A 12,640-nucleotide genomic window follows, 5' to 3' on the forward strand; every position below is an offset into this window, starting at 1 on the left:
CTCAGTTGGTTAAGCATCTGACTGGATTTCAGCTCAGGTCATGATCTCATGGTTTGTGGGTTTGAGCCCTATGTTGGGCTCTGTGCTGAGTGTGTGGAGCCTGCTTGGAATTCTCTCACTTCCTCTCTCTTTTCCCCTCCCCCTCTTATTCATTCTCTCTCTCTAAAATATATACATAAACTTTGAAAAAACATTTTTGAAGAAATAATTTTGGAAAATAATGTTTCCTTTCTAATGCAGTGTAAGCCAGCAGATAGCCGTGTTTATTCAGGGTTTAATGTATGTAAGATGTTATGCTGGAGGTTATTGACAATGAAAAATACATAACTTGATGAAGAAAATACAGTTCTACTGGTAAACAAGGGAAGAATCTAAAATCAACCATACCGGGTGTTTTATGATGCTTCTTTTGATAATATAAAAATCATTCAACTCACTGTGAGTTGAAATCTATTCCAAAACCATATATTTTAGAATGTGTTCTATGTTCACATTTTATTATAAAATGTGGGCTATGTTTACTTAATTTACCAGATTGTACTTCACTGCTCTTCATTCATTCTAGCATTCTTCTCATCAAGTCTTTCCTGAGAAAGTGATCTAAATATATTGACCTACTACATGACCTGTCTAGATTTCAGTTTTGACCTGTGATAACCTCTCAAATCCACTTAAATGATTTACATCTGTGGATGCCAGACTCACTTAAATACACTGATGTCCTCTCTTCACTGCAGATCTTGCTCTATACTTCAATGATCTTTATTTTCCTGTTGGGAAAAAAAATCTTAAATCCTTATAGAAAATGAAAAAATAAAAAAAGAAAAAAGTTGAAACATCACTCTCATGGAACTTATAATCCAGATGGGAGATGAGTAAAAATACTATGGAAGTGTCATATATAATCATAATTTATAGATGTTTAAATATAATGGAGCATGGTAATTATAGATGTGAAATAAAGGAAACTGAATGAGTTGAGTCTTGGGGGAAAAAAACGATGATCCTAAGTGTAGGATAAGAAGTAGCAATTCAAAGAAATCAATGAAAATGCTGAAATTATCCAGAAAATTATATTTTCCAAATTTTAGTACTAATAAATAGCCACCATATGTAAGCCACACATTTATAACTATCATAATTGATAAAAGAGTTTTTCTTTATTTCTTCCCAGTTCAAGGAAAAAAAAAGTAATTTAGAATCGGTTTAGTTTCTCCCCGCATATTTGAAGGATGCCATGCATAGCCAACCTACCAAATAATTTTTACTCAATAATGTAGAGTGAGTGTTATTTTTTTGATGAGCAGGATGGAGTTGTTGGGCCAGCCTTGCCTCTTAGAAAATCCATGGGATAAGAAGAGTATTTGAGTGTACAGTTCAATTATCGGAGGATAAAATACCTTGAATATTTTTTATTCTTACCATGGACAGCAAAGTTAACCTCTTGCTTTCATGAGGCATTTGTTTTTGCAAATCTATAGGAGGAAGGATTAAAATCATACCTTCTTCTATAGTGTATTTAAGGTGGTAAAATATATCCTCTTAACTCTTGAACATGTATAAGCAGCTATTTAAAAATGTTTTTAGGGGTGCCTGGGTGGCTCAGTCAGATAAGCATCTGACTTCTGCTCAGGTCTTGATCTCAGTTTGTGGGTTTGAGCCTTGCGACGGGCTCTGTGCTGACAGCTAGCTCAGAGCCTGGAGTCTGCTTCAGATTCTGTCTCCCTCTCTCTCTGACCCTCCCCTGCTCACGCTGTCTCTCTCAAAAATAAATAAAACATTAAAAATTTTTAAAAGTTGAAGAATAGCAAATATGAATTTTTATAATTATCCCCATTATTTCATTCTTAAAAGCAATTAAACCTGTGAATGCAAGGTAATGGATTTGAATGAATAATGGAAAATTCATTCCTAAATCATCTAATTTTTAATAAACTTCTCAAATTCAGTTCTCATAGACCAGAATTCTCCTTCAATAAAGATCTAGTGAGGGGTGCCTGATTGGCTCAGTTGGTTAAGCATCTGACTTTGGCTCAGGTCATGATCTCACGGTTCATGGATTTGAGCCCTGCGTCGGGCTCTGTGCTTACAGCTAGCTTAGAGCCTGGAGCCTGTCTTCAGATTCTGTGTCTCCTTCTCTCTCTGATCCTCCCCTGCTCGCTTGCTCTCGCTCTTGCTCTCTCTCTCTCGCTCTCTCTCTCTCTGTCTCTCTCAAAAATAAATAAATCATTAAAAAAATAAAGATCGAGTGACAGTTTTGTATGTGTATGACATGAACTTCGTAAGTCATAAAGTTTTTCATTAAGAGGTTTTGCATGTTATATCAAGATGTTTTAGAAATAAATGGAAATGCTTGTTCAGAACTATATTAGTTGTATTTTTTCAAATCAGTGAGTGTTAGGGGGTAAAACTAGTTCCAGATTTGACTGGATTCCTTAAAATTAATTCTTCTCAATGTATATTTTATTATATACATTGTATCTAGCATTTAGAAAGTTTGAAAATAAAATATTTGTATGGTGCTAAAATAACCTGTCAGATGATAAAATAATTTTGTCATCATTATAATCATCATCTCTATTTTATTAAAGGTGTTGCTTTTTTAGTCTAAGAATAAACACAAATGCTTCTGTAAGCTTGTCTTCCAATACATCGGCTATGGTGAAAATCAAGTTAAGTTAGATGCCTATGGTAAATTCTTCTACTTGTACACCTTCTTGTTAGATTTAAAATCTCCTGAAAGTGAATTGAATGATTTTTTTTTAGCAGAGGAAGTATAGGTAGCCTTTTTTTTTTAAATATTTATTTCTAGGAGAGAGAGAGAGAGACAGCATGAGCAGAGGAGGGTCAGAGAGAGAGGGAGTCACAGACTGAAACAGGCTCCAGGCTCTGAGCTGGCAGTCAGCACAGAGCCTGATGCGGGGCTCGAACCCACAACCGCGAGATCATGACCTAAGCGAAAGTTGGACGCTTAACCGACTAAGCCACCCAGGCACCCCAGGTAGCCTTTGGTCAATATGAGAACCAGGGCAAGCCTATATATGGGGCTAAGGTGGTAGGGATGGAATCAAAGTTAATATACCCAGAGTTCTCTAATCAACAGGTTAACAGACTTAGTATTTGCATCAGGAACTTTGTGTGACTAATATTAATTATATTTTTTTAGAAAAGCTGACAGGATGAGTCCTGGCATTTTATAAATTTTGAAATATTAGGAAATTGAGTCTTTGATTATGTAACTTTTCCAGAATCACACAATGAAGCAGAGTCAGAACTAAGAATATCTGATTCCAGGGGCACCTGTGTAGCTCAGTCCATTAAGTGTCAGACTTGATTTCATGAGATTAAGCCCCTTGTTGGGCTCTGTGCTGACAGTGTGGGTCCTGCTTGTGATTCTGTCTCTCATTCTGCCTCTGCTCCTCCCCCACTAGCATGCTCACTTGTGCTGTCTCTCAAAATAAACATTAGAAAAATTAGACAAAAAGAATATGTGATTCCAATGTCCAAATTATTAATTATAGTAGCTCTTATATAAGCTACATGCAACCTGAAGTTATGAAAGGGAAGGTGAGGATTAATCTTAGTATCTGTGCTCCCAATTGAGAGAAAAATAAAAAGCTAATTTTAAATAATTTTAGAAAAATTGAAGGTTTCAATTATCTTTTGTTATAGAACATACTCCCAAATCTCATGACTCTGGGGATAAATTGTATAGTTAGGCAATCTTAGTTGGATTCTCATGAGTTTTGATCAGTTGGTACCTGGAGCTAGAGTTACCTCAGAGGTGTCTTCACTTTCATGTCTGGCTGTTTGTGGTGACCATCAGCTGGGACCTCAGGTGGTACTGTCAGCCACACTACCTGCACATGTTCTCTGAATGTGTCCTGGCAGGTGGATTTTAAGAACCAGATTCCAGGAAAGAAAGCCAGGTGGAAGTTTTTACAATTTAGAAGTCTTTGTGTCAGTTCTGCAGTATTCTATTTGTTATAATGTGTGTCATTAAGACTAGGCAGTAATCAAGGAGAGAGAATTAGACTCCACCTCTGACTGGGAGGGATATCAAAGAATTTGCAGTCATATTTTGATTTTTTTAATGTTTTTATTTCTGAGACAGAGAGAGAGAGAGAGACTGCGTGAGCAGGGGAGGGTCAGAGAGAGCGCAAGACACAGAATCTGACACAGGCTCCAGGCACTGAGCTATCTGTCAGCACAGAGCCCGACGCAGGGCTCATATCCACGAACGATGAGATCATGACCTGAGAAGTTGGGTGCTTAACCGACTGAGCCACTCAGGCGCCCCTGCAGTCATATTTTAAAATCACTTCAGTATACATGTGTTTTAATCTTCTCAGTTATTTTCTTAGTGCCAGCTAGTAGACTCATTTCCCAATACCTTGCCAGATATTAGGGCATCATTGTCCACAACCAGCCAGATATAGGAACCAGGTTGATCATTCATATTTGGCATAGTCTATAGATCATTCTTGGATAAAACCTGTTAAATTACACATTAAAAACTTAGAAGCCTTGGAAATAGATGTGATTATGTCATGAGTTGGAATGAAAATAATACTTGCTTAAAAATCAGAAATGTGAGTTCCTGGCTTCTTTATCCCTCACTAGTCAACATATGTATATATACATATATATGTATATATGTTTGTGTGTGTATATATGTATATGTGAGTTTCAAATAAGATAATAAAAAAGTGATATGTATAATTTTTAAAATTTTTTATGTATAAGAGGACTTCAAAAAGGGGGGAAATTGCCTAACCATTAATTCACATAAGTGTGCTGTCTCCAATATACTGAGTTTGAAAGCAAATAGAGGAAATTAAATAGAGACAATTAAATAGAGACATTTCAATATAGAATAGACTTTAGAGGATTTATACCAAGCCTTCATTTTACAAATGAAGGAAATGAGACCAAAACTTGTAAGATATTTGTACAAGGTCACATATTGCTGGTCAAGGACAAAACTGAATTCAGAAATTCTAGACCAGAGCTTGAGCCACAATATTCAAGTTTAGAATTTAATAATAACTTACTGATGGGATGCCTGGGTGGCTCAGTCAGTTAAGCGTCCAGCGTCAGCTCAGGTCATGATCTCAAAAGTTCATGATTTCAAGCATCACATCAGGCTTCACGCAGATAGCTCAGAGCCTACAGCCTACTTTGGATTCTGTGTCTCCTTTTCTCTCTGCCCTCCCCCACTTAGTCTCTCTCTTTCTCTCTAAAATAAACATTAAAAATGTTAAAAAAATAACTTACTGGCAATAAAACTATGTCACTTATGCAATATTATAATCAACATTTTTATAGTCTTTGCTTATTTTTTTATGCACCCGCTTGACATAAATTTGATCCTGTGCTGGTAATTGTTCTATGTATTCTCTCAGTGAATTTGGCTATTTGAGGCCTACACGTCTGCCATTAATAGGTTTCTAAGTTCTTATAGTCCAAAATCAATATTTTAGTGATAATATTGTTTAAAATTTCTCCCTTTTGATGAGGAGATGTGTAGAAGGAATGGAATCTGATTCTTGTGATTTATTGGTAGAATAAGAAAATGTAGTAGGAAATACATAATCAACTGACAATGTGCAGAAAGAAAACGACAACACATTCATGATCTGCTGAGACATCATTCTTTTAAGTTCATTCTCTCTCTCCTACAAGATAACATAGCCTTGATTTATGGCAGTGAAACACCTTTCAAGAAAAAAATAAGATGACATTTTGAAGTTCATGCAACATATTTTACAGTATATCTGATAAACTCATCATAAGTTTGCAACAAAGATTGTCTTAGAATATGACTATAATTTTGTGTTTTTTCATTCATTCATTGGATAGGTGTTATATGCTCAGGATCATATAAGATGCTGAACAAAAAATGATAATGAGCTAGAGATGGCTCTAGCTTTCACAGAGCAAGCAGTCTTTCTGATAAGACTGATAATTGATCATCATGGTGGACCATGTTCAGTAATCTGTCAGTGAAGGTGGAAGGCTCTGAGGAAGTACATTTAAGAGTTTCTGATCCAAAAAAAAAAAAAAAAAAGTTTCACTTAATATTTAAGACTTAAGGAAGTGTTTCTGGAAATTGTCAGAGCTGGTGAGAACATAATGCATTCAAGGAGTAAAAGCATTCAGCCTAGGTGAAATGATAGAAAAACAATTGGTATATAAAGACAAAAACCAAATCGTGATATATCTTGTAAGTTACATTAAGGGATTTTTATTCTATTCCCAGCACCATGGGAAAGCTTAGAATGGATTGAAGCATTCTACCTCTTCCAGAACTTGGAGTAAGTTTCTTTGCATCTTTTTTTTCAGGACTGATCTTCAATTTCCCAAGCCTAGAGTCCATCTCCCCCTTCTCTAGGCCAATGTGAACATAGGCTAACAGTCAAAAAAGACTATTATGTGTCAGAAAAAGTTTTAGATTCCTAATTTATGCTTATTGCTGTTAAACAATATGAAAAATGGAATCTTTTAAAAATGTTTTAATTTCTCTCTGTATCTATACTTTCCATCTACTATTCCCCACAAAAATGGTAAATATTAATGTAAATTAGTCACAATTTTAGATTTTGAAGTCTTAAGAGTTTCCTTTGTTCCAAGAGAAGTTAAGACATATTTTGAAAATTAATTGTTTCGTATTTTTAAAACTTAAATTCTATTTTAGTTAACATATAGTGTAACATTGATTTCAGTAGTAGAATTTTGTGATTCTTCACTTAAATACAACCACCCAGTGCTCATCACAAGTGCCCTCCTTTATATTCATTGCCCATTTAACCCATCTCCTTACCCACCTTTCCTCTAGCGACCCTCAGTTTAGTCTCTATATAGTTAAGAGACTGTTTTATGGTTTTCTTCTCTCTCTCTTCTTTCTCTTTTTCACCCATGTTCATCTGTTTTTTTTTTCTTGAATTACACATGAGTGAAATCATATGTATTTATCTTTCTCTGACTGACTTATTTCTCCAAAAATAACACATTCTAACTCCATCCATGTCACAAATGGCAAGATTTCATTCTTTTTGATAGTTGAGTAATATTCATTTACACATACACACACACACACACACACACACACACACAGCCTCTTCTTTTTCCAATATCAATTGATGGACCTTTGGGATCTTTCCATAATTTGGCTATTGTGGATAATGTTGCTATTACCATCGGGGTGCATGTGTCCCTTTGAATCAGGAGTTTTGTCCTTTGAGTAAATACCTAAGAGTGCAATTGCTGTATCCTAGGATAGTTCTATTTTTAACTTTTTGAGGAACCTCCATACTGTTTTCCAGAGTGGTTGAACTGGTTTTCATTCCCACCAGCATTGCAAAAGAGATCTTCTTTTTCCACTTTCTTGCCAACACTTGTTGTTTCCTTTGTTATGAATTTTAGCCTTTCTTACAGGTGTGAGGTGGTATCTCATCATGGTTTTGATTTGAATTTCCCTGATGATAAGTGACATTGAACATCTTTTCATGTGTCCATTAGGCATCTGAATGTCTCCTTGGGAAAAATGTCTTTCGTGTCTTCTGCCCATTTCTTAATTGGCTTATTTATTTTTTGGATGTTGACTTTGATAAGTTCTTTATAGATTTTGGATACTAACCCTTTATCAGATATGTCTGTAAATATCTTCTCCCATTCCAAAGCTTATCTTTTGTTTTAGATCAGCAATACAGACTCAAATACCAACTTGAATAAGGTAAATAAGCTAAATGAGTAGGTCTGGTCATGCTAAAGAAATGAATAAATGATTTAAATAATTAACTGTAAAAGATTATTAGGGGAACAATTAGAGATTTTGGATATAGCCTGTACATTATATGATATTAATGAATTGTTGCTAATTTTTAGATATAATAATGTATTGTACTTATGTAGAAAGAGTTCTTTTAGGTTTTTTATTAAGAGATGCACCCTGAAACATTTAGAGATGAATATCATGTGTACATTTTCATTCAAAACATTTTCACAACAAAAGCGAATCAGTATTTAAAAAAATGAACAAAGAATGTTAGGCATTGTACTAAATTGAAGATAAATCTTACAAATTAGGAAGCCATTATTCACCTTTCTTCATATGAGGAAATACAGGCTCAGTATTGGCCAAATGTTCAGTTTTTCAAAATAAGCTGTAAGTCCAGATTTTTATATGAAAATCTCTGTGTTTTAAATATTGGCCCTTAATCAAAATTATAAACATTCTTTATTCCAAACAAAACAGATTTAAAGGACTATAGGAGAACTTTTAGATCTCTAGCTTTGGTTCATATAAAAACGTGGGATTAAAGGGACTGAGATTTGGAAAGTGAGGAGGCAGAAACAGTCATCCAAGAGGAGATACTGAATGCATCCTACTAAACTAGGAAGCTGACTTGGTCCTTGAAATGTTCAAGTAATACCTGTATGGTAGGTGGTAGGGTTGAGAGATGCTTCAGAAAGATGTTAATTTAAAAAAAAAAATAACATATTGTTTTGGAATTTGCCCTTCTGGTAGATATAAATATGAACCTGTGTCTGTCCATTGTTGGATTTTATATGACCCATTGGACTCTTGCTTTTATTTGAGAATATAATTCATCTAATGACTTCATTATATATTTGTGCTCCTCTGGCAAGACAGTGTGTAGAATGGATTAAATTTTCTTAAGTAGCATGAAGTAAATATGACATCATATGCATTTTGTTGTGTGAAGCTCATATTTGCTATGAATATTTTATAATTATTGCTTTTGAAAAACACCAGTTTGTAGAAAGAATTAGTGGTGATTATGTCTAAAGAATTAAAGGTGATGAAATCAGTAAATATTCCACTTTAGTAGCCCAGTCTAGAAGAAGTCCTGGTCTTATGTAGGAATATATAAGGACAATGTAGATAAGTGAGTAATGAGAAATAGTAAATAATTTTGATTGAGTAGGAATTAACAGTGATAGGAATAAGGTAAATAAAATTTTCAAAGAGATTTACTGTGTTTCAGGTTTAGTGAACTAGCTTGACTCATGGAGTCATCTTCTGGGCTAGAGAAGGCTAATGTAGAAGCAAGTTTAGATGGGATTTTGGACGTGCTGATATGAAATTCATGGAGAGCTTCTGGTGAAGATGTACTTTTGCATTTAAATACTGATTTTAGGCTTAATAGTAAAATCTGAGTTAGTAACACAGGTTTGGAATTACTAATTCAGTGATTATATTTAACACAGACAAATTGTCATGGAAAATATGTACAAAAGAGAATGCTTGAAGGATAGCTCAGTGAATATTATAATTTCAGTCTTCCCAATCTCCATCCCCTTGTTCTTCTAGCACAAGAGTGTGCACTTGACCTAAACTAGACCAATCATAAGTGCTTCTTTCCCTTGGTCACAGTTATTGGTAAAAGGAGTAGGGATGTAAGTCAAATGATGGTAATCAGAGTTAAAACGAGAGCTGGGAAAAAGATACTATTTTGTTCTTGTAAGATGTGTGAGTAGATGACCTTAGAAGCAGATCTTGGATGGACAAAGGAAGACAGCAGTGGAAGAGAAGTCAGCAGAAAAACAAAAAGAAGAAAAAAAAGAGGTGGTAAGATAGTCCTAATGGCATTCAAGATTTTGGTTCCACTTTTTCAAAACGCTAATTTTTAAGAAGCGAATACATTTTCTTGGTTGGTTTATGTTAATTCTATCCCAATATACAACATTTAAAGAAGTTAAAATGTAGAGGAATAAATGCATAGAATCGTAGCTGCAGGGAGAAGATAGTTGGTTAGGCCTTAAAAAGAGGGTTTTTTTTCCCCATACACACACACACACACACACACACACACACACACACACACACATACACGCACAAATACATACACATATTAAATTTAAGGAGAGAAAAAAAATAAAATGTTTAAATACCTGTAGAAAAGTTCCATTGGTAAAGGGAGAATTACAGTGAATCAAACTAAACATATTAATACTCATTAATTACGTGCTTCACAAGTAGGAGTGACTAAGACTGAACTATATAAGGGTAGTTTTTCTTCATTAAACAGGGCTACTTTACCAAAATGATTGTAACAGAAATAATGTATTTTCCAGCTGTTCAAAATGAGGAATTTAAAATTTGTAAGAACAAGTAATAGTAATCTTAGTATTTGGTGTTTCCTCCCTTGATCTTTCAATTAAATTCTTTACTTCATGTAAGTAAAGTGATATATACTGAAACTACAAGTTGATTTTATCACAATTAGTAGCAGATTACATATTAAATCTAAAATAACAAGTTGTTTCAAATTCAGTTGTTAAAAGTTTTTGAGATTTATCTTTATCTTGAATTCTAGATTAAAAAAACAAACACTAAAGCCTTATTTAATGAGCTTTATTAAATAAGAATATTTATTTAATAAAGCTCCACATTAAGGAGATGTGGTGATGTCACAGTGTTCACAATAAGAGAGGTAGTGAGCAATGTACATAGTCTGGGTTAGATTGAGTAGTTGGTAAATCATTAATTTATATTCCCCCAAGATTATGTTGAAACCCAATAAATTTACATTCCTATAAGATGGATTTATGCTAGAAAATATTACCTGATATATGGGCTATGAGGCCTAGGCTAAAATAGATAAATAGATAGATATTATCTATTTATAATAGATAAAAGGTCTTTATTTTGAAGATATTTCAGACAGCAACAGATAATTACTCTCATTAGGGGTGTGTGTGTGTGTGTGTGTGTGTGTGTGTGTATGTGTGTATGTATGTATGAAATTCTTATAAAGCAGGTGATTAACATAAATGGCTCTTTCTACTTTCTTGGCCTCTAAATTTCCCACCTGGAAATTATGTGTTCAGAATATTACTGTGAGTCTCATTCCTTTATTTGGTCATGAGAAAGAACTATTTTGGACTTAAAATGATATGTCATTACTAAAGAAAGTAATTCACATGGAATTTCATTAGTAAGTAGAAGTGTAATAAGGCCTCATTTTTATTATTTAATAAAATTTGTCTTGGTCTTTTTATTTACTTTTGGCCAAAGACAGGTTTTATAGAAAGTAGATCTATTATAATTACTATACTTTAGTTGAGTTTATGTAAAGAGAATAAAGGTAAATTGAATTTGTTACAGAACTTGTTTTCTATGCATATTTATCTGAAGAGATGTTTTTGTTATTAATTAAAATATGTATCTTGTGTTCTTTTAAGAGTCGATAAGTAGATGCTCAAGCCTAATTCCTTTAAATGTGTATAAATAACCTATTATGTTGATGGAATATACTAGATGGTACTTTTTAATTTAAAATAATCTAAGTACTTCTGATGTGTATGGTGGCCAATTTGCAATTATAATCTCCATGATGAGATTCTTCCAGGAAATGAGAGGTACATTATAATTTAAATGGAGTTGTAGATCTGGTTGATTTTAATTTGTGACCTAGAGGTCAATAGTTATTGGGTGTAATAACCCTCCAGTAATGGGGAAATTCAAGGCACATTTGTATAATGAGAAATCATAACTAGTTATGGTTCAGGATGATGATTTTTCTCTTTGCCATTCTCATCTGATGTGATTCGGCCTTCATTTTATAGACTTCATACCTCTAGCATTTAAGACATATCTTTATAGGCAAAGTTATAAAGCTAGTCTTTGATTTATAATAAAGTTTGTAATATACAGTATATTCAATGCAGTGCTACTTTGATATGCTTGCTATTTTTAAATGCATTTTTTATTATCCTTCTTATAAGTCTCACATTAGTGTTTGCTTAATATTTTGTTTTCTAAGGATTGTCTTCCTGATAATCAGATAATTTTTAGTTTTATTTATTTTACTGAATTAAGGTGCACATTTCCAAGATAGAAGAAAATTCATAGCAGAGATGTCCTTGTATAAAACTTTTTATTGCACATCAAGACAAAAATAAAATTTATTACAGGGTTAGAAAGTAGCATTTCCAAGTTAAATGAGAATTACACATAGTAAAATAACATAAAATCTGATCTTTATTCATCATTACTAAATCAGAATTTAACCTTGAATTCAGAATAATACAAATGAAAATAGAGTAAAAACTTTCAAAAGTGCATGGAAAATATTTTATTGTATAGCAGAAGTACTTTACTCATGAATAACAATAATAAGGGTAAGGATAATATATTTCGGAACAATTATGCAGTTATGTAGAAGTTTATCACTCTTTTGGTAATTATCCTATAGTCCTTTAGTTAATCTTCATAACTAGCAGGTAAAATAGGTGCTATCATTATATCTATTTAAAAGTGAGAAATCTGACATTAAAAAGATTAAGTAACTAGGTCAGGGTCACATCTGCTATTAAGTCAGTTTAGGTCTTTACAGCCTCAACTGCAGTCAGTTTAGGTCTGTGAGCTCTGAACCACTTTTCTTTGAAGTATTTTCTTTGACCATCTTTTTCAGACCTACTGAATCAGAGCTCATGGTTGTGGCACATAACAGTATACACTGTAACATCTGCACTAGAATTAATGTTTCTTACATATGGTTGCCTACAGAAAACAAGAAATACTATAAATAATTAATGATGAGTCTAATTCACTTCAAACAGTGTACTTATAGTTAGGGTTGTAGAGAACCAAATAAGTAGAGTGGGGACA

The 12,640-nt window shown here is 33.5% G+C and overlaps 1 long non-coding RNA gene across 1 annotated transcript in view; it reads right to left on the reverse strand.

The window, feature by feature from the left end:
- Positions 1 to 710: 710 nt before the first annotated feature.
- LOC144244156 (uncharacterized) overlaps positions 711 to 12,640 on the reverse strand; it is an 88,420-nt gene continuing 76,490 nt past the window's right edge. The window contains exon 4 of the long non-coding RNA XR_013338854.1: positions 711 to 770. This is a non-coding gene — a long non-coding RNA (uncharacterized LOC144244156). The remainder of the gene's footprint in view (positions 771 to 12,640) is intronic.

This window comes from Crocuta crocuta, unplaced genomic scaffold (assembly GCF_008692635.1).
Source record: "Crocuta crocuta isolate KB4526 unplaced genomic scaffold, BGI_CrCroc_1.0 scaffold724, whole genome shotgun sequence".
NCBI classification, from domain to species: Eukaryota; Metazoa; Chordata; class Mammalia; order Carnivora; family Hyaenidae; genus Crocuta; species Crocuta crocuta.